The sequence below is a fragment of the Procambarus clarkii genome, chromosome 36, assembly GCF_040958095.1.
Source record: "Procambarus clarkii isolate CNS0578487 chromosome 36, FALCON_Pclarkii_2.0, whole genome shotgun sequence".
In the NCBI taxonomy this organism is placed as follows: Eukaryota; Metazoa; Arthropoda; class Malacostraca; order Decapoda; family Cambaridae; genus Procambarus; species Procambarus clarkii.
The window spans coordinates 18668502-18695124 of NC_091185.1; positions in this window are offsets into that span (position 1 = coordinate 18668502).

Genomic DNA, 26623 nt, shown 5'->3' on the forward strand with positions numbered 1-26623 from the left:
TCTTCCTACTGCTGTCCTTGACTGCTCCTCTCCGTTGTCTCCTCCTCTTCCTCCTCCTCCTCCGGACCCCGCCAGCCCACCTCTGATCTGTTCTCCCGTTTCCTTCCCTCCGTCTTTGCTCAGTTTACCCATGCCCCCTAACCCTGACTTTGCTGACCCTGATCCCGACCCTGATATTCTTTAACGTGCTCTGTTGCTCTTTCGCCTTTGTTTCTTCCTTGTTCTCTGTTTTTGTCCTTTCTCTTCTCGTCGTTGTCCATTCTTCAATGGAACGTTCGAGGTTATTACGCCAATTTCCTTGAACTCCAACTTCTGATTTCGCGGTTTTCGCCCCTTTGTGTCTGTCTCCAGGAGCCAATGCTTGGTGCTCGTCCTGGTCGTTTTCGTGGCTATTCCTTTCTCTCCCCCCCCCCCCAGCCATTGCTGGGGCTTCTAATTCTTCTGCTCTCTTGATTCGTGCAGATGTTCCCTTTGTTCCTTTACTTTTTCCTTCGCCTCTCCATTGTTCTGCTGCTCGTATCTTTGTGGGGAAATGGTACACAGTTTGTTCCGTTTATCTCCCCCCGAGTGTCCCGCTCTCTCTTCCTGATTTGAAACACCTCCTAGACTCCTTGCCGGAGCCTGTGCTCCTGCTGGGTGACTTCAATTGTCGTCATTCTCTTTGGGGTGACGTTCTGACGAATACCCGGGGTCGCCTCCTTGAGCCGTTTCTCCTCTCTTCTTCCCTGTCTCTTCTGAATTCTGGTGAGCCCACTCATTTGGACTCTCGAACTCGCACCCTTTCTTGTCTTGATCTTTCTCTCTGCTCTTCTTCTCTTTACTTAGATTTCACGTGGCAGGTTCTTGATGACCTCCATGGAAGTGATCATTTCCCCATCCTTGTTTCCTTTTTCTCTTTTCGCCCTTCCCTCTCTTTCCCTAGGTGGCAGTTTGCTAAGGCGGACTGGACCCTATTTTCCCTCAGTGCTACTCTCTCTGACCTCTCCCTTCTGCCCCTCTCTCGCGCTCTCCTCCTTTTTCATGACACTGTCTTCGACGCTGCCCTCCGCTCTATTCCTTGCTCTTCCTCTCGGGGTCCACGGAAGTGCGTTCCCTGGTGGAATGCGGACTGTGCTCGGGCTGTCCGCTGTAAGCGTGCAGCCTGGAAGAAGCACCGCCGTAGGCAGACGACCGATTCTTTTCTTTTCTTTCGGAAAGCGAGTGCGGTGGCCCGTAGGGCCATCCGTACGGCTAAACGTGAATGTTGGGCATCTTATGTCTCGACAATTACATCCGAAACCCCTCTGGCCCAGATCTGGAAGCGTATCCGCAAGATAGCGGGTAAGTTCGTTCCCGATGTTTCACCGGTCCTTCACCTCCATGATACTCTTGTGGCGGACCCGTTGCAGGTCGCTTCCGAACTGGGTTCCCACTTTTCTTCTGTTAGCTCTGGTCTTCATCTTCCCCAATCTTTCCTTCTTCGTAAACCTGTCCTTGAGTCTCGTCCTTTAGATTTCTGCACTCATCTTCAGCTTCCCTATAATGATCCCTTCTCTCTCTCTGAACTTCGTTCTGCCCTGGCCCTCTGCGGTTCTACGGCGGCGGGCTCCGATGGTATTCATTATGAGATGCTTCGCCATCTCCCTCCGAGCACGTCTCAGTATTTACTGAGTCTGTATAATCGGATCTGGGAGTCGTCGTCAGTCCCTGAGGACTGGCTCGATGCCGTTGTCCTCCCTGTTCGCAAACCGGGGTCTCTGGGTACTTCCCCTAAGGACTTTCGCCCTATTGCTCTCACAAGTTGTGTCTGCAAACTCTTTGAACGTATGGTTAACGTTCGTCTGATGTGGTTCCTGGAACACCATCACCTCCTCTCCCCTTCTCAATTTGGTTTCCGCAAGTGCCGCAGCACGACAGATGTCCTGGTGAACTTGGAGGTCTATATTCGTACTGCTTTTGCTGCGAAGACCTCCGTTGTTGCCGTCCTTTTTGACCTAGAAAAGGCTTACGACACCACTTGGCGTTATCATATCCTATCTCAACTTCATTCTTTTGGCCTTCGTGGTCATCTCCCTCTCTTTCTCCGCAGCTTCCTCTCTCGTCGTTCCTTTCGGGTGCGCCTTGGTACCGCTCTGTCTCCCTCTTTTCAGCAATACGAAGGTGTGCCCCAGGGTAGTGTTCTGAGCACTACTCTTTTTCTGGTTGCCCTCAATGGTCTTCTTTCCTCTCTTCCTTCTGGTGTCTTCTCCGCTCTCTATGTCGATGATCTTACCCTTTGTTGTCAGGGTGATGATTCGCCTCTCCTTCAACGCCGGCTTCAACTTGCAATTGATGCCGTGTCGTCTTGGGCCACAGGTCATGGCTTCAAGTTCTCTACTTCTAAGACTTGTGCCATGACTTTTACGCGGAAACGGGTTGTTCTTCGTCCCTCTTTGTCACTTTATTCTCATCCCCTTGAATACAAAGATTCCGCGAAGCTTTTGGGGTTATTCCTTGACACTCGTTTGTCTTGGTCTCCCCATATCTCTTACCTCCGTGTTGAGTGCTCTAAGGCCCTTACCCTCCTTCAGGTCTTGTCCCATACTTCTTGGGGGGCAGATAGGCGCACTCTCCTTGCTTTACATTCCTCTCTCGTCCTGTCTAAGCTCGATTATGGTTGCCCTGCTTACTCGTCTGCTTCTCCTTCTACTCTTCGCCGTCTTGATGCTTTGCACCATACTGGGTTGCGCCTCAGTTCTGGTGCCTTTCGTTCGACTCCCGTCCTTAGCTTGTATGTTGACACTGGCTTCCTGTCTCTCCAGGACCGCCGTGATCGCTACTGTCTTCGCTATCTTGCGCGGTCCTTGCAACATCCTTCCTCTCGCCTCTGTCGTGCTTTAACTTTTACCCCTCCTGCGGTTCCTGTTCCTCTTCACCACCTCCCTCTTTCTGTCCGGTTATCTCGCCTACAGGATTCTCTTTCCGTTCGTATTTCTGATGTTTCTCCTCGTGTTGTTCCTTCTTTGCCCCCGTGGAGGGTCCCTCTTCCACGGTTTTGTACATCCTTGACTCGTATCACTAAAGCTTTTACCCCTCCTACGGTTCTAAAACGCCTTTTCCTCGAGCACTTTTCTTCTCACTCCCGCTCCGTTTCTGTCTTCACCGATGGGTCTAAGTCAGCGGACGGTGTTGGCTACTCTGTTGTTTTTCCTGATCGCACTTATATGTGTCGCTTGCCTCCGGAGACTAGCATCTTTACAGCGGAACTTTATGCTATTCTCTATGCTCTTCGTCTCCTGCTTTCTCGTTGTCAGTCTTCCTTTGTGGTTGTTGTTGACTCTCGTAGTGCCCTCATGGCTCTCGGGTGCTTTCATCCAGTTCATCCAGTAGTTGTCGAGATCCAGCATTGGCTGTTTCTCGTTCACAGTAAATTTAAGTCGGTTGAGTTTTGTTGGGTTCCCAGCCATATTGGCGTGTCTTTAAATGAGCGTGCGGATGCTGCCGCTAAGGAAGCTGTCCGCTCTTGTCCCATCTCTCGTAAAGGCATTCCGTATTCCGACTTTTACCCGGTTATCCATTCCTCAGTCCTTACCCGTTGGCAGGCTTCTTGGTTGTCTGTTACTGGTAACAAGCTACGTACTCTTAAATGTTGTGTTTCCTCGTGGCCGTCCTCCTTCCACCGTAACCGGCGGTGGGAAACAGCTCTGGCGAGGTTGCGTATTGGCCATACTCGCTTAACCCATGGTCACTTGATGGAGCGCCGCCCTGCTCCTTATTGTCCTAGTTGCATTGTCCCTCTTACGGTCGTGCATGTCCTTCTTGAATGTCCTGACTTCCAGGACGAGCGTGTGTCTTGCTTTCCGACCGCCCCTCGCGGTCACCTGTCCCTCGATAGAATTCTTGGTGACTCGGATACTTTTGATATCGTTCGCCTTATGCGTTTTTGTTCTCGTATTGGCATCCTTCGTGATATTTAGCGCCCTCTGATTATTTTGCGTATTTGATGGTGCTACATAGCCTTCCCGGTTTGGTGCCTTCTTTTGATTATTACTTACTTACTTCTTTTCCACAGCTTATAAAACGGAGGAAAGGGTCCTGAAAGATATTGTTAATAGGAACATTATCCCTACAGACAAAAATCAGAAGATACAATTGACGATTTACTATAAAACCAAGAAAACGGCCAACCTACTCATGAGAAACTCTCCAGACACAAAGCAGAACGCTTTAAAAGAGACCAAAGTCGTCTATGCCTTCAAATGCCCACTTGGGGACTGTAAGCTTCAAAGAATTCAGTGTATAGGCAAGACAACATCTCTTTCCAAGCGATTAACGATGCATAAGCAACAGGGCTCCATTAAGGAACATATAATCTTTTCCCACAACCAGACCATCACCTGAGAAGTCTTAAATTAACAAACAACACAGAAATCATCTATAGATACAGGGATAGCAGGCGGCTTGACATCTGTGAGGCACTACACATCAAGAATGTAATGATCTGGAGCTCAGATCATTAGTTCTCCCTTCTCCCCTCCTTTCCCTCTCCTTCTCCCCTCCTTTCCCTCTCCTTCTCCCCTCCTTTCCTTCTCCCCTCCTTTCCTTCTCCCTCTCCCCTCCTTCCTTCTCCCCTCCCCTTGGCCGTCATTCGTCTTCTCCTCTCCCCCCCCCCCTGTCGCCCATTTGTCAGGGTCAAGAGGTTGACCTGAGGGTGGTCGTGGATACCTTGGCTTCTCCCACTGAACTTCCCCCTCTCATTCCCTCTCTTTCCCTCTCATTCCCTCTCTTTCCCTCTCATTCCCTCTCTTTCCCTCTCAGCAGCGGTCCCTTCCCCATAAGAGGCAGAGTCAAATGTCCCTACTCTTTATCTTAGAGGAGACAGCCTTGAACATAATTTATCAGTTTGGTAAATATTGCTCGCAGGTGCACTGGGGCCCAATAGAGGCGCCTTGTTTCCCTTCTCATAGCTGGGGAGAGCTGACTCAATCTTCAGGAATTCATATAGAATTCATGTGAATTCCACGGCAGATCAGTGAAGATGATTGGCCTGAGATAAGGGCCAAGTCCTTATTGGCCCTAGAGAGCCAGACCTCAGGCCTACGTGTTAAATGGTTGGCCATTGCCAAAATAATGGGTGGAGCCCTGGGGCTGTATTAGGTGGTGGGAGGAGTAATTCTTCCCAGCAATAAGTTGGTAAAACAAAATTTCATCAGTGTGTCTTGGGAGTGTATTAGGAACAGGGCCACAAGCCCGTATCCTAGGGGCTGAGGGCAGCCATCAACATCTTGGCCACAGCGCGGGTATTTAAGGTATAGTAGCACTTGAGTTTCGTGCCCTCAGTAAATATCCATTGTGCGTCTAGGGGAATAGAATAGGTTATGTGTTCAAATTGTCTTAATTAACATGTTTCATAAAATAAATTGCATAGCTTGTCCAGTGGTATTCACTTAACTCCCCTTTGATATATTTTGCTACTTTGTCATTTTTAGGTGTTGTATTGGAAGCCCCCAGGTTCTCCTACAATTAATCGATACTAAAGTTGCACTTGGATTCAAATAAGTAACGTAAATTAAACAAACTGATTTTCCAAAATTTATTTCTGAAAGTCATATTACCCGGAGTCCCATGGTTACTGATTCCTTGCCTTCCTGGGGGATCGGTGATCGACACATTCAGGAAAAGGTTGGTCGGGAAGGTGGTGGCAGTGCAAATGTGTTTTGTTATTTTTTGTTAACTAATAACCCTTGTCCTTGGTGTATCTTCCTCATTTAATATTCCTCTTACATACGGGGCAGTCCAGTGAGGGTCATACTGGACTGTAACAGTGTTAAGCTGGGTATTGAGTGAAGAGAGACAGAGATGTACAACAGAGAGCGTATATTACGATCACGAGAGATAACAAGATAACAGGATTAATACTGGGGAACATTGGGTTATTACAATAGAGGCCGCGGTTATTACGACAGGGTAAAGCGGGCATTACAATGGTAGCAGCGGTGTTTCAATAATTTCTTGACGATTATTGAAGCCTCACGCGCCTGTCCGTTCGATTATGTTATGTCGTGAGGGTGCAGCCGGGGCCCATGAGATAGAGTCGACGGTAATCCTATGTGGTGCGATTCGCATAGAGTAGGCGATTCTAGGGTCGTGAGGGGCTGGTAAGTTTAATTACAGTCACTTAAGTGTATGCGCTAGCAGGCAGTTAAGTGTGGAGGCCGCCTTGGGTAGTTGGAAAGGGTATTATTTTTCTCGACCCTCTGCAACTACGGACAAGGGTGCTGCGTGGTGGTTTTCGCAGCAACAATTCTAGGTGTCGAATTGTCGGGGCGGGGAAGTATTAGGACGCTAATTATTATCCCCGAGGGCGTGGTAGGCGACCCAATCGCTAGATTTTTACGGTACAGCCATGAAGGTACCAAGAGTTCACTGAGGGATGGCCTAGTAGATTCTCTAGCAACGAAATTACGGTGGTGTTGGACAGTTAGATCCGTCGGTTGTTCCGCTATCTAGTCTAACCGTTGACCGTGAAGGACAGGATTATTTGGTACTGTCGGCATCTAGGTGGATGTGGTTACCTAGGCTTGGAGAAGCGACAGGGCGGGCTGGGACGGGACGGTTATAGGTTAAATCGAGATTTCCTTAAGTACTAAATTAAGTTCCCTGTATATTAAGTTCCCTTTCAGGTTAAGTATCCCTTCGTTAGTTAAGTGTTCCCCCCTTGTTTACGTAATTCTCATATATAAGTGTTATTATTTTTTCTAAGTATTTGTTTTACATGTTTAAGTCTGGAATTTTTGTTTTCGTATTGTGCAGTATTAATTCTTTGAGGGAATTACTAAAAGGTGAGTGGTTTACTGTTTTCAAGTGAAGTGCGGTGCATAAAGTGAAGTCTGTGAAAGAACTGAAATCAGTGAAATCGTGGAAAATTTTTGTGATGACATTTTTCAAAGTCGCTTGGAAAATCTCAATTTCGGAATAAATTCTAGTTTTGTGCCTGGCCATACGATCATCGGGTCGTCAGTGTTAAATCAAGCGTGCGATTAAAGTGATCCGAGTTAGAACTTTGAGAGACCAAAAATCGAATTTTGGTCATTTAAGCGAATTAGCGTTGGGACTGAATTTTTCTAGCGGTTTTACTCAGCGGCCAGTGTGACAGCGCTCAGTAATTGTTTGCGCTCAACCAAGTTTCTAAGTGTCTCGCGAGTAGTATATTCAGTTCAAGTGATAAGCGAACTACACGTCGGTATTTAATTTATAATTTTGAGAAAAGAAATACTTGGTTAATTAAGAATTAGTGCGGAGACAACTTTCTGAGGAGTCGGCTTCGTGACAGTGAGCGCACTTTTAATTTTTGTATACTTACCAACGTGTCCAAGTGGTTAGCGAGTGTTATAGGCGGTTAAAGTCACAAGTCAACTACGCGCCAGTATTTAAATTATAATTTTGGGAAATTAATTACTAATTTTTACTTAAGGTTCAGCGCGACTCTGTAGCTGTGAGTGTCGCAGATATCAGTGTATATTTCTCAGTATTCTACAACGCGCCCGGCGGTGAACAAGTGTATGCTATGTAAACATCGAGTTCATACAGTAACGTAAATAATTAATTTAACATTATTTTGGTTTAACTAATAATACTTATAATTATATCCGAGCGCCGTTGTTAGCGTCGGGCGTTACGGAATTAAAAATAATTGTTGGAGATATAAACATCGCGCCAGTGTTAAATTAACGATAACGTCATTCATTCCTAGTGTGCTTAAGATTTTCAAGAAAAATTTAGGAAATTCAGTTAACGTAAAGTGTTGTATTTATTGTGCGCTGGTAAACTAGACTGATTATTTTCGATACATAAAACAGAGTTGAAACTCAATTATTTACAGTAAATTCAGTATAGTCCCTTTCGCGTAAATATTACTTGTATAATTTCAGTATATTTGGTTCAAGAATTCGGGAATTATCAATTTTTCTAAGATTTATATTAGATTTGCATTTACAGACAAGAAAGTCGTACTATAATTCTTTTTATATTTGCGTTACTAGTCATCTTCGAGTGTCAAATAAACATAGTGGAAATTAATTACATTTTTTCAAGTTTATTCAAGTAGTCCGATCATTTAATAATTAACGTAACCTTTTTATGTGGTTTATAAGTGCGCATATATAGTTTATTCAACATCGTATACAGTGTTTTGTTTCACAAGTGATGATTAGTAGCCGATGCCGGTTGTGCATTTCCATCTGTCCGCATATAAATTTGACGAATGAGAGAAGAGGATAATAGGACTAAAGAATTCATTCATTGGTGTAGCGTAGTCGGCGAGACGCTGACACCGACAGCTGTCATCGTCTGTCAACGGGCGATGGTCCTCACTGGGGCTCGAGAAATCGATTAGGAAGGGTGGCGATATATGGTACTTCCGGTTTGGTCACACGGAACATTTTTTCCAAGGATTGAAGTTAGGAAACATTTTGTGTTTTGCTAGAAGTTATTGATGAAACCAAATGGTGTGTTAAAATTTTACCCGGATCCGACGACGGGTTCTGAAGTTAAGTTGTAGAAATGTTTGTCCTTCATGGAGGGACATGGCGCACAACAAAATCCCCTCCCTACCCAAGCACCCCTCCCTGCTTACCATCCCCAACCTTACCTCCAGGCCAACCCATGTCCACCCCAATCCCTGGCAGACCCATACCAACCCCAGCCAAATACCACCCAACCCCTTGTCGACGCGTTATTGGAATTGTGGAAAACTACATTTTCCGCTCAACCACCACCCTTACAACCACTTGTTTACAACCCCCCTCCACAACCCACCCTCGGCCTGCCCTCACCCCCCCTCTTATCCCCCCAACCCATCCCCCCCAACCCCTCCTGTTGCCCACCCTACCCTACCCCCTCCATTAATCCTACACCTTGCTCCTCACCTCCCCTCCACCCCTCTTCCCCCCTACTCCCATTCCTAGTGTTCCCCAGAAGTTGCTGGGGAATGTAGCCAGCGGGCTTCTGGGACGCGTAAAATTGGCGATGAAATTTGTTGGAAGTGTCATGGCCGAGGCCATTACAGGTATGTGTGCACGAGCACACGGGTCAAGGGTGACCCAGAACAGGTCAGTACGTTGCCTGGTAGACCTACGTTTGAGATGACGGTTGAAGGTGAGATTGACAGTTTTTGTGGACACCGGAAGTCAAGCAACTCTCATTAAAAAGTCAGCCTTCAGCACACTTAAAGAGACATGCCTTAAGCGTTGTGGGAAGCATTTAACAGCAGTGAATGGTCAACATATTAATATCTTGGGCCAGGCCACTCTCAATTTTGAAGTGGGTAAGGGGGAAGCTCACCCACACAATTGCACGGTTGTCGAGAATCTTGCATTCCCTGGTCAGATTTTGTTGGGAATGGATTTTCTGGGACGAGTTAACTATTCTTTGTCGGCTCAAGAGGGAGCAAGGAAGTGCAGATTGAAGTTGGGCCAGGTAGTTTATCCCATTAAAATGGTAGATCATCCACCAGTAATTGCTTCCATTAGTAAGAAACAGAAGTACAACATTCACTACCCTAAGTTGTTGTTTAAGTCTCTTCCAGACACAGAGAAGAAATCATGTGGGCTACATGCCTTGGTGAAACAATGTTGCCCACCACATTCAATTAAATTCATTAAAGTATCAGTGGGACGTCACATTGCACCAGGTGCCACCCTTCAGGTGGCTGGGAGATGTGACAGGTTGTTGATCCCTCATCATTTGATCACAGTGCTTGATAAAGGTGCCCTTATTCCAGTTGTCAATCTCTCGCACAAAACCTATCGTTTCAGGGCAGGTGATAGGGTGTCTCAGGCTACAATTGTAGAAAATACAGGAATTTTTCAGTATCAAAGCCAGGAGATGCCAGCCACCACAGCACAATGTAGTGCGCTTAATGTTACAGAAAGTAGTACACAGGGTAAACACAAGACCGAGACAGGAAAAAGTAGTAATATTCAAGAAGTTGATAAGTTAATCTAGGCTCTGGATTTGCAACATGTGCAACAGTCAGATAGGAAACTTTTGAGAGGGATTTTGCGTAAATTCCCTAGACTGTTTGCAACAGAAGACGATCAGATCGGGCTTCTGGATAGGATCGAGCATGTTATTCCTACAGGTGACCATCCTCCTATTTACACCCGTCAATGGAGGCTTCCGGAACGGGCGAAGGAAGTAATTAGGGATGAGTGTCAGAAAATGTTGAGACAGGATGTGATAGAGTCTAGTACATCACCATGGTTGTCGCCCGTGGTGCTGGTACGTAAACCGGATGGTAGTTATAGGTTTTGTGTTGACTACCGAAAGATCAACGAAATTACTAAAGGTGATGTGTATCCTTTGCCACGGATACAAGAAATAATAGATCAGTTTGGGGCAGCCAAATACTTTTCCACTCTGGGTGCAAAATCTGCGTATTGGGCCATCCCAGTCGCTGAGAGGGATAGAGAAAAGACCGCCTTCTCTGATGGGGTTCATACTTATCAATTCAAGCGGATGCCTTTCGGGTTAAAGACAGCGCCTTCATCATTTCAGAGGGCAATTAATTATATTCTCAGTCCAGTCTTGGGGAGGCACTCGTTAGCGTACCTGGATGATGTGGTTATCTACTCCCGGACATTTGATGAGAACTTACGAGATTTGACTGAGACGTTGGCACTGTTAGATAAGGCGGGGTTCAAACTTAACGTGAGTAAGTGCACTCTTTCATCTCAGAAATTCAAGTTTCTGGGATTCCAGGTGAGCACAGACGGTATCCGACCTGACCCCGACTTCTGTCGTGCCATTGCTGACATGCCTACACCTACGACAGCAAAGGATGTTCGAAGGTTTCTGGGGGCAGCCGGATATTTCCGACGCCACATTGAGGGTTTTGCAAGTACAACAGCACCGTTAACTGAGCTCACTAAGAAAAATGTTAAATTCGTTTGGAAACCTGAGCATGATAACGCTTATGCAAAATTAAAAAGTCAACTCATTACCACCCCAGTCTTGGCAGTACCTGATTTTGATAAGGAGTGGGAAGTACACACTGACGCCAGTGGCATAGCTATTGGTGGGTGCTTAATGCAACGTGATAATGACAATCTTCCTCGCCCAGTTGCATATTTCAGCAGGAAGGTTAAGGGTCCGGAGGTCCGCTATTCTACAACGGATAGGGAGGCTTTGGCTGTGGTAGAAAGTGTCAGGTACTTTGAACCGTATCTTTTCCAACGCCACTTTGTCATTTATACAGATGACAGGGCGTTGACTCATATTTTTAAGAAAAGAACTAAGTGCCCTCGCATGTCCCGTTGGTCTCATGAACTAGCTGCTCACTCATTACAAATACTTTACAAGCCTGGGCCATCACATGTTGTACCAGATACTTTGAGTAAAAACATTGCTACTATTAACGTAAATCTTAATATTGAAAATATTTCCAGTGAGAAAATGCGAGAATTCCAGATGAACGAACCAAGGTGGAAGGAAATTATTGAACTTTTGGAGGGAGGAAAATATCCGTCGAAGAAACGTAATTTAGCAATCCATGATTTTGAAATGAAGGATGGGGTCTTATTTTATGTAAAGGGACAGAAGGATCGTGCAGTTTTTCAGTTGGTTATCCCAGAGGTGTTGAAGAAGTCGGCGTTGAAACTCGCACATTCGTCTAAGATTGCAGGTCATCCGGAGATTTTTAAAACTCAAATGAAAGCCAAGTCACTCTTTTTCTTACCCGGTATGTTAACAGAGGTCATTAACTTCGTTAAGTCCTGTGGTCATTGTCAAAGGAGGAAAGGTACCCTTAAGGTACAAGCTCCATTGCAAGAATTCCCAGAAATTATGGAACCTTTAGATCGGGTGGGGGCTGATCTGATTGATCTGCATCACAGTCATTCAGGAAACCGTTACGTATTGGTGTTGGTAGACCACCTGTCCAGGTACACCACACTGATTGCATTGCCTCAGAAAGATTCACGAACTGTTGCAAAGGCATTCTTAGATAGGTTCGTCACTGTATTCGGTCCCCCTAAAGTGTTAGTTTCTGACCGAGGTCAGGAATTTAATGGGAATATTTTTAGAGAAGTATGTAAAATTATAGAAACCCCTTCAGCATTCACGACGGCTTATCACCCTCAGGCTAACGGCATGACAGAACGGACGAACCGGTCAGTTAAAGATATGCTTGCAATTCTTGCAGAGCATGATGTGAACGCCTGGGACGAACAACTCCCCTATGTCCAGCTGGCTCTGAACACTGCCATCCACCAGTCCATTAACACCCAACCCCTTTTGCTGTTCACAGGTCATTCATGTAATTTCCCGTCAGGTCTGCTTAACAGACATAATATTGTATATGGGGAAGATTACCCATCAGAAGTTTTAAATAAGATGAAAAATGCATGGAGAATTGCAGCTAGGGCTTCCAAGACAGCACGAGACCGCTATGCTCATCATTATGACAAGAAGGTACGACCTCTTGAGTTGAAAGTCGGGAGTCTTGTTTTGAGAGTTAATGAGGCGGCTCCTGCCAATCAGAGTAGGAAACTTGCACCTAGATGGCGGGGCCCTTACCGAGTAATTGAAAGAAAAGGTCCGGTTAATTTTGTTATTAAAGGGATTTTTGAAGACCAAGTTGAGAGAACGATTCACATTAATAAATTAAAACCTTATCACGCGAGGGAGGAACTAGAGCAGCCTTCAGCAAGTCTAATTCCTGACCTGTCTAATGATTCAAGTGCTGAGTCAGATGATGAGGATGACCTCCTGTCAGACCTCATCAGTAGTCAAGTTCAATCTTGTCATCCCATGGTAACAAGGTCGCGAGCTGTACAGTAAATTGTTAATGATCTCCCCTAGTCAGGTTTAGTAATTTCATAATAATTATCCTGTAGAGGCACTGGTGTGTATTTACTGATGTACATGACTCAGGTAGCATACTTGCCTTGCTCTGGGGTTTCCAACTTCCTGTACCTCAGAGTAATATCCATGCTTTCGCCATTTGTTGTTGTCCGTCTTTCTCAGGTCTGATGGTACACCAGTTCTAGCCTCTCAGTCACACGTGAACCAAGGATCGAGATCAGCAGGTCTGGGGATGACCCACCTGGCTGATAAGATCAGGGTCTGAGGCACGTTACATAAAGTCCTCCCCCTTGTGCCCGGTAACTCGTCAATTGGTTATCCGGAAGGGGTGACTGGCGTACAGTCACCCGGCCGACACCTCCCGTCACTAACGAGGTTGTCCCAGTCCAGCGATGCTGTCTTCACGGAGCAGAGTCCAGTCTCCATCACAACCGTGGGCAAGCTGTCTCAAGGTCACCAACCAAGCCCACCAGCCGCGTAGTCAAGACTGCGGGAAAACCGGAAGTGGAAGACGAGTGGTCTACGAAGAAGAACGCTAATTGCAAGGACTTGTCAGCTCTATCAAAACCTGCGGTTGCGTCGTCTGTGGAAACCAAGATGCAAAATGGTAACTCGGAACAGTTCAACTTTTAATTTTCCTTCTGATAGTAAGCACCTATATATTAATAATTAACAGTCTCAGGTACGAACATCACTACCCCTACAGAGTGCTTGCGGAATCGCCAGATGAGGTACAATCCTGTACCTCGGCCCAAGCTCAGCTGCACGAGGGGTTGCACGGAAGGTGTACCGGCCCAGTAGTACCGGGATAACAAGTAAACGCCGGTAGATGACGTCGCCCAGGAGCTGAGGCAGGGACCACCTGTCCTGTCACCATGCCACCTTCTTCAACGCCACTCGAACCTCACTACCAACGCGAGACATCGTGACACGTCGAAGCTGTGCTCCACTGTGGCAGCCATGGTTAACAACAATCCATCAAGACTGTTTGGGGAGCGATAAGAAGAGGTGAACCCGGGTTCCTGTTAGCTGGGTCCACCTGAGCTGACCGCCGCCAGCTGTCACTCAAGTCAGGTGCGGGCAGTACGAGACCCCCTGTACTGTCCGTAGTTGGCCGAGGCCGGAAATGGAACTTCCAGACGACCAGGATCTTCAAGCAACATGAGGTAGTCGCCGGAATCTACAGCAACGAAATGGCACCAGGAACGAACGAGAGAAAATATTTATAGAAAAGTTTCATATAAAAATAAACGCTATTTATACAGTAAACTGTGGTAACTCGGAACAGTTCAACTTTTAATTTTCCTTCTGATAGTAAGCACCTATATACCTTCGGAAAGTTCTCTGGACCAGTATTAAATGTTGAAAACCAGAACTAGTGAAATAGAGAAATAAATCTAGAAAGTGAATATTAGAAAATGACCCTGTCTCTAGATAAGTTGTATGAGTGAACTGGTTTGAGAACCATCTAGTAGGGTCTCTAGAAACGTTGATCAGTGGGAAACTTTATCTAGATTTTTCTAGATCCTAGATACTGATAGTTATACATATATTTTTTTTTACTTTTTTTTTGTGGTTTACTGAACAATAAGGGTGTGGTACACAGTCTGACAAATGTGTTCACCCGCTGTTGTTGTGGACATTCAATTTTTTTTTAATAATAAAAATATTTTTGTGTATTTTCTTTAGATTTTAAGATTGGGAAGCGCTGTGGTGGACAGTTGCCACAGGTGTGGAGTGGAACACTAGGTCCCTGAGAGGTAGTGTTCTTCTATTTTGATATAATTTTATAATTTTGTTATTTTTTTTAATGACATTGATTTTTTTTAATGTTTTGTGTGATGTGTTTGATCTTTATTCCGGGTGGAATACTGGGATAGCTGAAGGCTATCAGCTGATTTTAGCTAGTTAGTAATTGTTAGGTTGGGATTTCTCCAGTTATTTGTTACTATATCAAGACAGGTATAGGATGTTTTGTCTTCCAGGTAGTTGGAAGGGTATGGGGGTGCATCCAAGTTGGACAGTCAGGATTATAGGGACGGTCTCTGTCCTTATGTTTTATGTATTATTACTGTTGTGTTGATAGGTATAAATACATGCTGGGGCACACCTTTTGGGTGCGCCATTATTGTTGTTGGAGTATTGTATGGAATTAGTTAGGATTAGATAATTTCTTTTGTTTTGAGGCATTGGTTTAATATAGTGTGGGTTAAAAATGTTGTTTTTGGAGTTAATGGTTAGGGTGGGGCAGGATTTCTGGATAAGAAAAGTGTGTGTAACTTTCTTTACACACAAATTTCTTAATTTCCGAGGAGGGGGAGTTGTAATGATCTGAAGCTCAGATCATTAGTTCTCCCTTCTCCCCTCCTTTCCCTCTCCGTCTCCCCTCCTTTCCTTCTCCCCTCCTTTCCTTCTCCCCTCCTTTCCTTCTCTCTCTCCCCTCCTTCCTTCTCCCCTCCCCTTGGCCGTCATTCGTCTCCTCCTCTTCCCCCCCCCCCTGTCGCCCATTTGTCAGGGTCAAGAGGTTGACCTGAGGGTGGTCGTGGATACCTTGGCTTCTCCCACTCAACTTCCCCCTCTCATTCCCTCTCTTTCCCTCTCATTCCCTCTCTTTCCCTCTCATTCCCTCTCTTTCCCTCTCATTCCCTCTCTTTCCCTCTCATTCCCTCTCTTTCCCTCTCAGCAGCGCTCCCTTCCCCATACGAGGCAGAGTCAAATGTCCCTACTCTTTATCTTAGAGGAGACAGCCTTGAACATAATTTATCAGTTTGGTAAACATTGCTCGCAGGTGCACTGGGGCCCAATAGAGGCGCCTTGTCTCCCTTCTCATAGCTGGGGAGAGCTGACTCAATCTTCAGGAATTCATGTAGCTTTCCACGGCAGATCAGTGAAGGTGATTGGCCTGAGATAAGGGCCAAGTCCTTATTGGCCCTAGAGAGCCAGACCTCAGGCCTACGTGTTAAATGGTTGGCCATTGCCAAAATAATGGGTGGAGCCCTGGGGCTGTATTAGGTGGTGGGAGGAGTAATCCTTCCCAGCAATAAGTTGGTAAAACAAAATTTCAGCAGTGTGTCTTGGGAGTGTATTAGGAACAGGGCCGCAAGCCCGTATCCTAGGGGCTGAGGGCAGCCATCAACATCTTGGCCGTGTTTACATGTTTCAAAAAATAAATTGTATAGCTTGTCCAGTGGTATTCGCTTAACTCCCCTGTGATATATTTTGCTACTTTGTCATTTTTAGGTGTTGTATTGGAAGCCCCCAGGTTCTCCTACAATTAATCGATACTAAAGTTGCCCTTGGATTCAAATAAGTAACGTAAATTAAACAAACTGATTTTTCAAAATTTATTTCTGAAAGTCATATTACCCGGAGTCCCATGGTTACTGATTCCTTGCCTTCCTGGGGGATCGGTGATCGACACATTCAGGAAAAGGTTGGTCGGGAAGGTGGTGGCAGTGCAAATGTGTTTTGTTATTTTTTGTTAACTAATAACCCTTGTCCTTGGTGTATCTTCCTCATTTAATATTCCTCTTACATACGGGGCAGTCCAGTGAGGGGTCATACTGGACTGTAACACTGTTAAGCTGGGTATTGAGTGAAGAGAGACAGAGATGTACAACAGAGAGCGTATATTACGATCACGAGAGATAACAAGATAACATGATTAATACTGGGGAACATTGGGTTATTACAATAGAGGCCGCGGTTATTACGACAGGGTAAAGCGGGCATTACAAGAAGTCAACACCAGCAATCAACAGCCAATTAATGCACAACTATATTCTACCCACTTCAAGACTCCACACCAATTTAGAAGCATCAAGAAATATGGGCCAATAGGCCCTTTGCAGTTACTTCCATTCTTCCCTATAATTTACCCAATTTATACCCATTGCACCGTGTTCTGTCTTGTGTTGAAAGTTTGCTCTATCTTGAGTTGAAAGTTTTGTTCATCCAAAACTGTTGTAACATATCACCTCACCCAAATGCAGATATATATGATGAAAGCTGTTTAAATGATAGCATAGTAGAACTCTGTTTAGTGTTTGGAGATTATAGTTGTGTGTGTGTAAACTAAAGTCTTTGAAAATGTAATAAGTTATTACGAAATGCGTTCAAATATCGCGTCAGACTAGAAATAAAAATAAATTTTGGAGAATTGATTTTTCAATTGCCATCGACAGTGAAAAGAAACATAAGTAATATTGAGAAAATATGCAAAAAACACCGCCGACCGTAGGAAGGGAGGGATGTCGGGGAGCCTCCTAGACTCACCCAAGAAATTGGCTTCCTATAAATATATATATATATATATATATATATATATATATATATATATATATATATATATATATATATATATATATATATAAATATATACACATATATAAATATATATTTATATATATTTATAGAGAGAGGGAGGTCTGTACTATATATATGAGAGAGAGGGAGGACGGAGAGGGGGACAGACACGTGGTGAGCAAGGTCCTACACTTGAACCAATTTCAACGTGGATCACGATGCCTGAGCCAGCCAAGACTTGACCTGTGTAGGTATGAATACCTGCTGAAGGCCCCGGGGGTGACAAGAAGAACCGATCTCCTTCATTCCAACACTATGAACGTTGAAAGGTGCGTTGTCTGAGCTTTGTGTATGGCGAGGCAGGTACAGTGTATGGGTGAGGGAGAGAGGAGGGTCGCCGCCGTCTCAGTGCCGCCACCCACCAGCCCCCAGGTGGGGTACGGGGGCAGGGGGGAGTGATATATGGGGGGAGGCTCTCGAGCTCCCTACAGTGATGTTAGTCGAAAGTTAGTGCGTTCATAGGCAAATCGGTGAGTGTAGTGTTAAAAACAAAGTGCACTAGTGATTTCCCCGAGTGTTGATGGTGTGTAACTAGTGTGACGGCGGCCTCCCTCGCGTGCCCCCCCCTCCACCACCCCCGCCCGCCATCTTCCCCCACCCCGCTACCTGCGCCCGACCCAGCCAGCCGCCCATCAACACAGCCTACCCACACAAGGTGCCCAGGCCATGCCCAACTCCCCCAGGAGGGTAATGCTTGCCGTGTTACTCTCCACCTGGGAAGGAGAGGGTGCATTCAGGGGGCAGCCAGGCGTCATCACATCTAGGCATGGCACATGTGGCACCTGACACACAGCCTGTTTCCAGCCAAGAAGATGAACACCCAAGAGGAAACTGTCAAGTGTGTGACAGACGGTATCGTCTCAATTCAAATGGAACTGTCCGCTATCATTCTGTCAATTCAGGTGGTTGTCTAGGGTCTAGGCGCCTGCCCCGGGGCAGTGACGATGGACAACCTGCTGCAGGAGCGAGGAACAATACCTCCCTCAACTTCATTTCAGCAGATAATCTGCTTGAAGCAGTCAAAGCGACGTCCACCAGGACCTTGCCCCACATCCCCAAGGCTGCCCGTCATCAAGCAGCAGCCAAACTCACCAGTCTGCTGACAAAGGTCAACAATGCTCCCAGAACCTCTGGATCGTGGCACAATCTCCTGCTATTTGGGAATGCATGCCTAGCATTACCGCCCAGGAGAGACAAGTCATTAGCAACCTCTGTAATCAGGGCACTTAATGAATTCCCCAGAGCAGACAACCTGGTCCGCCTCCCCCCTCGTGCCAAGAACACCAGCCGCAGGACGACCAACAATAACTCATCTGATAACCACAAAATGAGAGCACAGATCACCAGGAAAATAGAAGAGGGCAATACCACAGGTGCCATCAGAATCATGACCAGCGATGACACTATTGCCCCCAGGAACGCCACGACAGCAGAGGCTCTTCAAGACAAACACCCACCCAAAGCCCCAGACAGCAGCAGGGATCCCCAGGAAAACAATGCTGGCATAGAACCCTTGACTGTTCGAGAATCTGAGGTGTACAAAGCAGCCATGTCTTTCCCAACAGGTTCAGCAGGGGGCTTTACAGGCCTAAGGCCTAAGATTCTCCAACATGTGTTTGGCTGGCGGCATCCCTGAGGAGATCAGGCCTGTCTTTATGGAGCAGCACTCTGTGCTCTAAAGAAGAAGGATAGGGGTATCAGGCCCATTGCCGTTGGCAACACCCTCCGACGCCTCGTAGCTAAGGCTGCAGTGAGATCTATCAGCCAGGAAGCAGGCACCTTGCTGAAACCTCATCAGCTCGGGTTTGGGATCCCCCTAGGTTGTGAGGCTGCAGCACATGCAGCGTGGGCTTACATTGCTGATCTCCCGGACCAGAAGGCACTAGTAAAGCTTGACTTCAAAAATGCCTTCAATCAAGTCATACGAGACGCTGTCCTCAGGGCTGTACACAACCATTTCCGTCCCCTTCACCCATTCATCCGATCGTGCTACAGTGGGACTCTAAGCTTCTTTTTGGGGAGCATGAAATAAACTCCTGTGAAGGTGTCCAACAAGGTGACCCCTTAGCCCCCCTCCTTTTCTGCCTAGCTATCAAAGAGGTCACTGATAGTCTGACAAACGAGCTAAACATCTGGTACCTGGATGATGGCACTCTAGCTGGAACTCCGGAAACCATTTTGGAGGATATAAGGAAAATCCAGGAGCAGGGAGCAGCCTTAGGCCTCATTCTCAATGCATCCAAATGTGAAATAATCTCCCGCAACCCAGACATCACTGGGCAAATACAAAATGTTCTTCCAGACATTCTCGTTGTCGAGCCACCGGACTGCACTCTCCTGGGTGCCCCCATTGGCCCACAAGCAATCGAGGAGGTCCTGGCTGCAAAAATCACTGACCTAAAGAGAATGCTGGACAGGATTGACAAGATTGATGCCCATGATGCTCTCTTGCTCCTCACAAGATGCCTGTCTCTCCCTAAGTTGACCTACTTTCTGAGATGTTCTCCATCCTACAGCAGCCCTAAGTTAAATGTGTATGACACCCTTCTGAGTTCCATGCTGGTGAAAGTCCTGAACCTGCCATTGGACGACTCTCAGTGGGAGCAAGCAACCCTTCCTTCTAAGACTCGGCGGCCTTGGTGTCCGCACAGCCCCCCAAATTGCTCTACCTGCCTTTCCTCCTCCGATGCATCGCACGATCTCGTCAGAGATATTTTACCTGCAGCCCTGAGAGATTCAGCAGGAATACACGATCCTGCTTTCACTGAATGTTCAAATCAGTGGGATGTTCTTGCTGCCCTAGCAACCATTATAGAGCCAACAAAACAACACAAACAGTCCGGCTGGGACCACCCTCTAGTGGAAAAAGTAGCTGATGCCATGCTCAGCGTTGCAACATCAGACAAGGAGAAAGCCCGCCTCAGAGCAGTGCGTGCCCCCCATGCAGGAGACTTCCTCCTGGCAGTACCCATGTCAGCAATGGGCACGCGCCTAGATCCAGAATCCCTTCGTGTAGCAGTGGCCCTCCGCCTTGGTGCCCCAATTCACACTGAATACAAGTGTATTTGCAACAGGGTGGAAGCAGACCAATACGGACTGCATGGGTTGCATTGCGAAAGCACAAAGGGCTGGCATGCAAGACACAACGAGGTCAATGACATCATCAAGAGAAGCCTCGTCTCAGCTAGGTGCCCAGCGGAGAGAGAACCTCGCATCCTAGGGGTCCAAAACCCGGATTTCCCCACACTTCGCCCTGATGGCATCACCATATAATCATGGAAGGAGGGTAGACAGTTGGTGTGGGACTACACATGTGTATCCACCCTGGCTGACACCTATGTTCACTTTGGAGCTGATCAAGCAGGTGGGGCGGCCAACCACAGGGAAACAGCTAAATCACTCAAGTACAGGCGACTGGAAGGTCAATACCTCTTTGTTTCCATAGCGTCTGAGACGAATGGCCCCTGGGGCAAGAGTGCCTTGGGATTTCTCAAGAAATTGGGTTCCAAGCTCATTGACGTCACCAGAGACCCAAGGGCTTCCAGTTTTTTGTTTCAGAGTCTCAGTGTGGCGATCCAGAGGGGAAATGCTTGCTGCGTCCTCGGTTCCTGTCCAGAAGTGGAGGAGCTTCAAGAGATCCATAACTTTTAGGCATTTGTCTTGTATGTATTGTAATCTTTAAATACACAATAAAGGAAAAAAAAAAAAGGGTAGGGGGTGGTAGGAGAAAAGCACACAGAAACTCTATTAGAGGGGACCTACATTCCCTCCAATGCGTTATGTGTGGTTTCTTCCGAGGCTATGAGTCCCCCTTCTTCCAGCCAGAGGTGGTACTCAAAAAAAAAAAAAAAAAAATATATATATATATATATATATATATATATATATATATATATATATATATATATATATATATATATATATATATATATATATATATATATGTGTGTGTGTGTGTGTGTGTGTGTAATGCACAACTTGCCTAAACACCGCAAGAGAGATTATACAACCTTAGGACACTTTCCCACCAGGAGATTCATCACTTGGGAGGTGGTGATCTTTGGAGGTGAAATACTCCGAAATTACCATCTCTTTTAAGGGTCTGAGCTGTGGTGTGGTAGGTTAAAGGCTTACCAGTTATGCCAGTTGCTGTAAGGCTTCTGTGCTGGCTAGGGTTCGAATCTCCTGGTGGGAAAGTGTTCTAAGGTTATATATATATATATATATATATATATATATATATATATATATATATATATATATATATATATATATATATATATATGTATATATATATATATATATATATATATATATATATATATATATATATATATATATATATATATACATATATACATATATATATATATATATATATATATATATATATATATATATATATATATACATATATATATATATATATATATATATATATATATATATATATATATATATATATATATAATATATGTTATAACCTAACCTATCTTTATAGGTTAGGTTAGGTTACGTTGCCGAAAAAGGTTAGGTTAGGTTAGGTAGGTTAGGTAGTCGTAAAACAATTAATTCATGAAAACTTGGCTTATTAGGCAAATTGGGCATTGCATAATAGGCTGAGAAGTGCGTTCTGGCTACTAGGTACGACATATATATATATATATATATATATATATATGTCGTACCTAGTAGCCAGAACTCACTTCTCAGCCTACTATGCATGGCCCGATTTGCCTAACAAGCCAAGTTTTCCTGAATTAATATATTTTCTCTAAATTTTTTCTTATGAAATGATAAAGCTACCCATTTCATAATGTATGAGGTCAATTTTTGTTCATTGAGTTAAAATTAACGTAGATATATGACCGAACCTAACCAACCCTACCTAACCTAACCTAACCTATCTCTATAGGTTAGGTTGGGTTATGTAGCCGAAAAAGTTATGTTAGGTTAGGTTAGGTAGGTTAGGTAGTCGAAAAACAATTAAGTCATGAAAACTTGGCTTATTAGGCAAATCGGGCCTTGCATAGTAGGCTGAGAAGTGAGTTCTGGCTACTAGGTACGACATATATATATATATATATATATATAAATATATATATATATATATATATATATATATATATATATATATATATATATATATATATATTACATATATATATATATACATATATATATATATATATATATATATATATATATATATATATATATATATATATATATATATATATATATCACATATATATATATGTGTGTGTGTATATCACGAAAATAAACACGTGATTAAGAATAGACCTTCTGAAGATGTATTTAATATACGAAAGTACTTAAGGAAATTTCCTGTTTCATTTTTCCTCCGTGGTCTGACATTGTCATATATATATATATTTATATATTTATATAAATATATATATATATATATATATATATATATATATATATGTGTGTGTGTGTGTGTGTGTGTGTGTGTGTGTGTGTGTGTGTGTCACGAAAATAAACACGTGACTAAAAATGTGACAGTGTCAGACCACGGAGGAAAATTGAAACAGGAATATGAGTAATACTGCAATATATATATATATATATATATATATATATATATATATATATATATATATATATATATATATATATATATATATATATATATATATATTATTAAATATGACCGAAAAAGTAAGATTAATAATTCTAACACGAATTTTCTCAATCTTTCGTACATTACGCTTCACTGTTGGAGGTAAATCAAAAATTAATTCTCCAAAATTCATTTTTATTTCTAGTCTGACGCGACACGGGCGCGTTTCGTAAAACTTATTACATTTTCAAAGACTTTAGTTCACAAATACACAACTGAATAGAACTTACGTATCTCAGATTTTATATCTACATTTGAGTGAGGTGGGAGGGGTGATGCGGCATTAACACAAGACAGAACAAGAGGGGATATTAATAGGGTATTAAAAGTATCAACACAAGACAGAACACAAACAATGGGTATTGAATAGAAGTGTTTGTAGAAAGCCTATTGGTCCATATTTCTTGATGCTTCTATATTGGAGCAGAGTCTTGAGGTGGGTAGAATATAGTTGTGCAATAATTGGCTGTTGATTGCTGGTGTTGACTTCTTGATGTGTAGTGCCTCGCAAACGTCAAGCCGCCTGCTATCGCTGTATCTATCGATGATTTCTGTGTTGTTTACTAGGATTTCTCTGGCGATGGTTTGGTTGTGGGAAGAGATTATATGTTCCTTAATGGAGCCCTGTTGCTTATGCATCGTTAAACGCCTAGAAAAAGATGTTGTTGTCTTGCCTATATACTGGGTTTTTTGGAGCTTACAGTCCCCAAGTGGGCATTTGAAGGCATAGACGACGTTAGTCTCTTTTAAAGCGTTCTGTTTTGTGTCTGGAGAGTTTCTCATGAGTAGGCTGGCCGTTTTTCTGGTTTTATAGTAAATCGTCAGTTGTATCCTCTGATTTTTGTCTGTAGGGATAACGTTTCTATTAACAATATCTTTCAGGACCCTTTCCTCCGTTTTATGAGCTGTGGAAAAGAAGTTCCTGTAAAATAGTCTAATAGGGGGTAACAGTGAAGCGTAATGTACGAAAGATTGAGAAAATTCGTGTTAGAATTATTAATCTTACTTTTTCGGTCATATTTAATAATATATGTCTACAGGAAAGACTGCTACCAAAATATACTAATATTAAAGCGCACGACCCAGCAGCAAGGAATCAAGCCTTCACGATAAAATATCGCCAGGATCTGATTCGTGATCAGATATACAAGGCAGAGAATGAAATCAAAGACAACAAAACGCAACTACTTCATGCTACAAACGAGTGGAGAAATAGCCACATCGACCATAGTATCCGTACCCGCATTGAACAACACCTCGACATCCTCACAGACCAGCATCACCTCAGCACTGAAACAAGGATTATCAAGAAACTAACAACATTATATGGAGGACCTATGGCAATTCCACGACCAAGAGATGGCTTCCTGAACCTTGCAGGAATTAACCTCACTGAGGACCAAGTCACTCTCCTAAATCTGGGCATAAACTGTCATGTTATGTCCAGACCGAGTGAGATGGCCCGGAAAGTAGAGTTGGAAATTCTGTTGGACGACATATTCGACCTCGAGACACAAAAGAAGGTCACTACCAAAGATACCTTACAAGCAGAACTTATTGCAGAAGGAGGAAAGAATCGAGGCAACTACAGAAGCACCATACTGTCCCCCGAGCTTAAAGCCTTCGTGAGAACAAGGAGATAGTTGTCAGGAGAGGTGACAAGTCGCCAATATATGTCATTCTTAAAAAAGACGAATATCTGGCGAAAATGAACATCATACTCTCTGACCAAACTAAGTTCCAAAGGGTAACGAAGGACACTACAGCCGAATTAAAAGCAAAGGTCAACAAACTGATCGAAACTGTGAACGCCAAGAAATCCGGACTCCACCTGCCAAAGATCATTGGGGAATATAAACCTGGATATGCGTATGGAAATGTCAAGACGCACAAGCCTGGAAACCCACTTCGGCCAATCATTAGCCAGATACCCACACCCACGAACAGACTGGCGAAGCGACTCAACGGCCTGCTGACTCCTTATGTTCCTTGCGCCTTCAGCCTGAAGTCTCCAAAGGAATTTGTTGACTTACTGCGGGGCACACGGGCCACAGGGATAAGAGCCTCGTTGGACGTAGAATCCCTGTTTACCAACGTACCTGTGGACGAGACAATCGGAATGATAGCCGACAGAGTGTATCGTGATCCAGCCTGTACTCCTCTTGACATACCAGAAAATATTCTGAGGAAACTACTCCAAGCTTGTACTAAAGAGGCACCCTTCTTGAGCCCGGATGGGCACATGTATAAGCAAGTAGATGGGGTCGCCATGGGTTCTCCCCTAGGTGTCCTGTTTGCAAACTTCTATATGGGTACCATCGAGCAAAAAGTCTTAGTCGACATGAACTTGAAACCGGCCATATACTGCAGGTATGTTGACGACATTTTTACACAGGTACCTGATGTCAGACATCTGCAGGAGCTGAAGGAGGCATTTGAGCAGAGTTCCGTGCTGCGTTTCACTTACGAGATGGAAAAGGATGGGAAGCTGCCCTTTCTAGATGTAACAGTCATGGAAAAGGGCGGAGGTTTCCACACTGCAGTCTACACTAAGGAAACAAACATAGGAATGTGCCTAAATGCCAACAGCGACTGCCCTGACAGGTACAAGAGGAGTGTTGTTAACGCATATGTCGACCGTGCTCTCAGCCACAGCTCAGAATGGAAGCAAGTCGACGAAGAACTCTGTAGGGTAAGGCAGGTCCTAGTCAATAACGGCTTCTCCAATGGTTTCGTCGAAGACATCATAAGAAGGAAAGTGAAAAGCCATGCAACCTCTGAAGAAACAACTAACACAACACCTATACCCCCTATAAGACTATTTTACAGGAACTTCTTTTCCACAGCTCATAAAACGGAGGAAAGGGTCCTGAAAGATATTGTTAATAGAAACGTTATCCCTACAGACAAAAATCAGAGGATACAACTGACGATTTACTATAAAACCAGAAAAACGGCCAGCCTACTCATGAGAAACTCTCCAGACACAAAACAGAACGCTTTAAAAGAGACTAACGTCGTCTATGCCTTCAAATGCCCACTTGGGGACTGTAAGCTCCAAAAAACCCAGTATATAGGCAAGACAACAACATCTCTTTCTAGGCGTTTAACGATGCATAAGCAACAGGGCTCCATTAAGGAACATATAATCTCTTCCCACAACCAAACCATCGCCAGAGAAATCCTAGTAAACAACACAGAAATCATCGATAGATACAGCGATAGCAGGCGGCTTGACGTTTGCGAGGCACTACACATCAAGAAGTCAACACCAGCAATCAACAGCCAATTATTGCACAACTATATTCTACCCACCTCAAGACTCCGCTCCAATATAGAAGCATCAAGAAATATGGACCAATAGGCTTTCTACAAACACTTCTATTCAATACCCATTGTTTGTGTTCTGTCTTGTGTTGATACTTTTAATACCCTATTAATATCCCCTCTTGTTCTGTCTTGTGTTAATGCCACATCACCCCTCCCACCTCACTCAAATGTAGATATAAAATCTGAGATACGTAAGTTCTATTCAGTTGTGTATTTGTGAACTAAAGTCTTTGAAAATGTAATAAGTTTTACGAAACGCGCCCGTGTCGCGTCAGACTAGCAATAAAAATGAATTTTGGAGAATTAATTTTTGATTTACCTCCAACAGTGAAGCGTAATGTACGAAAGATTGAGAAAATTCGTGTTAGAATTATTAATCTTACTTTTTCGGTCATATTTAATAATATATGTCTACAGGAAAGACTGCTACCAAAATATACTAATATATATATATATATA